Source organism: Triticum dicoccoides, chromosome 3A, assembly GCF_002162155.2.
Source record: "Triticum dicoccoides isolate Atlit2015 ecotype Zavitan chromosome 3A, WEW_v2.0, whole genome shotgun sequence".
NCBI classification, from domain to species: Eukaryota; Viridiplantae; Streptophyta; class Magnoliopsida; order Poales; family Poaceae; genus Triticum; species Triticum dicoccoides.
In genome coordinates, this window is record NC_041384.1 from 273,529,909 (window position 1) to 273,534,280 (window position 4,372).

Consider the following 4,372-nt stretch of genomic DNA (forward strand, 5'->3'; position numbering starts at 1 on the left):
GTGCAAGCCGGCGAGGGGGAGGAGGCAGTCCGGCGGGGAAGCGTCGAACGAGGCGGCTACGGGTGGCGGGCTTCCTCCCTCGATCCCGATCCAATCGGGAGAGAGGGGGAGGAGATATTTTGCGGGGGGGAGTGGGGGTGTCGGTGGGTACTGGGGAGAGTGGGGAGAGGTTATGGGGTGAGGTTGGGGGCCGGCTGGGCCTGGTGGCCCGGTTCGGCGTGTGGCCAGCTAGGCCGAAGCCCGGGGGGTTTCTCTTCTTTTCTTTTTTTGGTCTTTTGTTTTTCTGTTTTATTTTTCTTTTTTGTATTTTCTCTTTTTCTTTTATTTATTACTCTTTTCTATTTTAATTCATTTTAAAATACTTAGGCACTTTCTAAAAATATGTTTTCTTTACTATAATTACCCTTGTAATATTCGACACTCGCCGAACATTTTTGTTTCAATTTTCGAAAACTTTTGCCGTTTGACATATTTTGAATTTAAATTTTGAAAGGGTTTCGAATCATTGCGAGGTTAGCAACAGTAACCGAGGTGACGTGGCATGATTAGCATGGATTTACTGTAGCTTGATTACCCGGGCGTTACAAAACTCCTCCACTACAAGAAATCTTGTCCCAAGATTTAGGAGGTAGAAGGAAACAATGCGGGGTATTCATCACGTAGGCGGTCCTCGCGTTCCCAAGTGGCTTCATCTTCAGAGTGATGCGACCACTGGACTTTGAGGAATTTGATCGCCTTCTGACGTGTGCGGCGTTCAGCTTGGTCAAGAATGCGGACCGGATGCTCTTTGTAGGAAAGGTCCTGTTGCAATTCGAGCACTTCATGATCCACTGCTCGGATTGGATCCTTGAAGCAATGGCGGGGTTGTGACACGTGGAACACATCATGAACCTGGGAAAGGTTCGGCGGAAGCTCCAGTTGATATGCCACGTTTCCATGCCTTTCGAGAATAGTGAAGGGACCGAGAGGATCTAGCTTGCCCATGACCCCGAAGCGGTGAGCACCCTTCATTGGTGTAACTCGAAGATAAGCCTTTTCGCCAGGTTGATAGACCATGTCTTGGTGATGACGGTCATACTAACTTTTCTGACGTGACTGAACAGTCTTGAGATTCTCGGAATAATGCGAACTTGTTCTTCGGCATGTTGGATAATATCCGGACCGAAGAGTGGACGTTCCCCAGTTTCTGACCAGTTCAGAGGGGTCCGACACTTTCATCCATATAGCACTTCAAAGGGGGACATCTTCAGACTAGCTTGATAGCTATTATTATAAGAGAACTCGGCATACGGAAGATATTCCTCCCATTTCTTGCCGAAGGAAATTACACAAGCTCGAAGCATGTCTTCGAGAACTTGGTTGACACGTTCAACTTGACCTTGCGACTGAGGATGAAACACAGTACTGAGCGACATATGAGTTCCCATAGCTTCTTGGAAACTTGCCCAAAATCTTGAAGTGAATAAGCTGCCACGGTCTGAACTGATAACCAGTGGAATACCGTGAAGTGAAACAATTCTGGACATGTAGAGAGTTGCAAGCTGACTAGCAGTGATTGTTTCTTTGACCACCAGAAAATGTGCAACTTTAGAAAGCCGGTCAATGACGACAAGAATAGCATCATTACCTTTCTGCGATTTGGGAAATCCATTGACGAAGTCCATTTCAACATGGTCCCATTTCCATTCAGGAATGGAGATAGGTTGCAGAGTTCCAGCAGGCCTTTGATGCTCTGCTTTGATACGGCGGCAAACGTCACACTCAGCAACATAACAAGCAATGTCCTGCTTCATATTAGACCACTAGAATCTCTGACGAATATCCTGATACATCTTTGTACTACCGGGATGAATAGACAAAGGTGTATCATGAGCTTCTTTCATAACCTTTTTAGTCTGATCGAGGTTTTTCCTCGAACGTGGTAGCACTAGGCGGCCTTTGAAGTACAAGGCGCCATCATCGACGATAGTGAAAAATGAGGGCTTTCCTTCTGCTAGATGGCATTTAATCTTATGGACTTCCGAGTCATAACCTTGAATAGTGTTTATACCATCTACAAGATCTGGCACGACAGCCAGCGTATTTAGAGAACCCTTAGTAACAACACGAAGATTCATCTTCTGAAACTTTGGGGGAGGGGGAGCGAGTGCTCCAGGGGGGACAATATGAAGGTTCACCTTTCTAAATTCTTCGACAAGCGAGGGTTGAACTTTGTGAACCTGGAGGTGGTTGTAGTAAGACTTGCAGCTCAAGGCATCAGCCATTACATTAGCCTTGTCTGGGGTATAGGATATACCCACGTCAAAGTCTGCAACAGTCTCCATCCACCTCTGCTGACGGAGGTTCAGATCTGGCTGAGTAAACAGATACTTCAGACTTTCGTGGTCGGTGAAGATCTCGCAATGATTACCGAGAAGGTAATGTCGCCACTGCTTCAGCGCATGAATGACAGCAGCAAGCTCGAGGTCGTGAACTGGGTATTTTTCTTCGTGAGGGCGCAGTTGACGAGAGGCATAAGCAATCACTCTGCGCTCTTGCATTAGGACACAGCCTAATCCTTGATGAGAAGCGTCGCAGTAAATGACGAAGTCCTTCTTAGTATCAGGTGGAGCAAGCACTGGGGCAGAAGTCAACTTGTCTTTGAGCGCCTGGAAACTTTCCTGACACTTGTCTGTCCATTCGAACTTGGACACCCTTATGCAATAGATTAGTGTTAGGCCCGGCAATCTTGGAGAAGTTCTCGACAAATCGACGGCAATAGCTGGCGAGACCGAGAAAACTTCGGACTTGCTTGACATTCTTCGAAGGAGTCCAATCGAGAATAGCCTAAACTTGTTCAGGGTTGACGGCAATACCATCCTTGGAGATGACATGCCCAAGATAGGTTACTTCGGGGAGCCAGAATTCACACCTGGAATACTTAGCATACAGTTGATGCTCTTGAAGCTTTTCCAGCACAAAATGAAGATGTTCAGCATGTTCTTCTTTGTTCTTGGAAAATACCAGGATATCATCCAGATAAACCACGATGAACTTGTCGAGGTAATCCATGAATATAGAGTTCATCAGACGAGAGAAGGTGGCGAGAGCATTCGTTAAGCCGAATGACATGACGGTGTACTCGTATGACCCATACCGAGTCACGAAGGCGGTCTTTGGGATATCCTCTTCACGAACACGGATCTGGTGGTAACCCAACATCAAGTCGAGTTTGGAGAACACTGATGAACCAGCCAGTTGATCATAAAGATCATTGATCCAAGGAAGAGGGTATTTATTCTGAATGGTAGCTTGGTTTATAGGACGGTAGTCTTGGACTAATCAGTTCGTCCCATCCTTCTTCTTAACAAAGAGAGAAGGTTCTCCCCAAGGAGAGCAGCTAGGGCGAATGAAACCTTTGCTAAGAGATTTGTCGATTTCCTCCTTAAGCTCAATGAGTTCATGTGGCGGCATCTTGTAGGGTCGTTTGGCTATACGGGTGGCTCAATGAGTTAATTAATTATTAATTTATTTAATTTTATTAATTCATTTCTATTTTATTTTATTTTTCTTTTTTTATAAAAACGTTCTGGGCTGTGGGCCCCATTTGGCAGTGGCCCAGAGGTATAGCGGTTCGGGCCAATGGGCGCGGGCGTCGCCCGAATGCAGGGGCGCGACGGGGCGTCGATGTGCGGGCGGCCGATGTCGGCGATGGCCGGTGGCGATGGCAGGAGGCAGAGCCGGTGGTGCACCAGGCGAGGATGTGGCCTCGCGAGGGCGTTGGCGTTGGGGGCGCGCTCGGCGCCGCGGTGCACCGGGCGGCCACGGCAGCAGGGCGGGGCAGGCGCAGGGAGTCGGCGAGGGAGAGCGGGGCGGGACTAGCAGGGCGCAACGGCACGGGAGCAAGGCCGCGTGAGGCCGTGACCGCGGTGGGCGCAGCCGACGCGGCCAAACGCTGGAGAGCGGGGCGGGCGGCTCGTGGAGCCTGCGGGGCAGCATGCGGAGCAAGGCGGTGCGCGTGTGTGCGTCGCGGGGCACAGGGGGAGGGGCTGTTGGTAGCAGCAGGGCCACGCGAGGCCACGATGGTTGGCGCCGGCTGTGGCGGAGCGGCACGGGGGCGATGGGCGTGCGCGGTCGCCGCGCGGCGAGCGTGAGCGTGCGCAGAGGGGGAGCGGGGTGAGCACGTGGGCGGCAGAGGTTCCTCACCGAAGGGTGCAGGGATCGTGGCAGTGGGGCGCGGGGAGGAGACGGGGACGACGGCGACGCGGTGACGAGATGCAGGCCGGCGAGGGGGAGGAGGCAGTCCAGCGGGGAAGTGTCGAACGAGGCAGCTACGGGCGGCGGGCTTCCTCCCTCGATCCCGATCCAATCGGGAGAGAGGGGGAGGAGATAT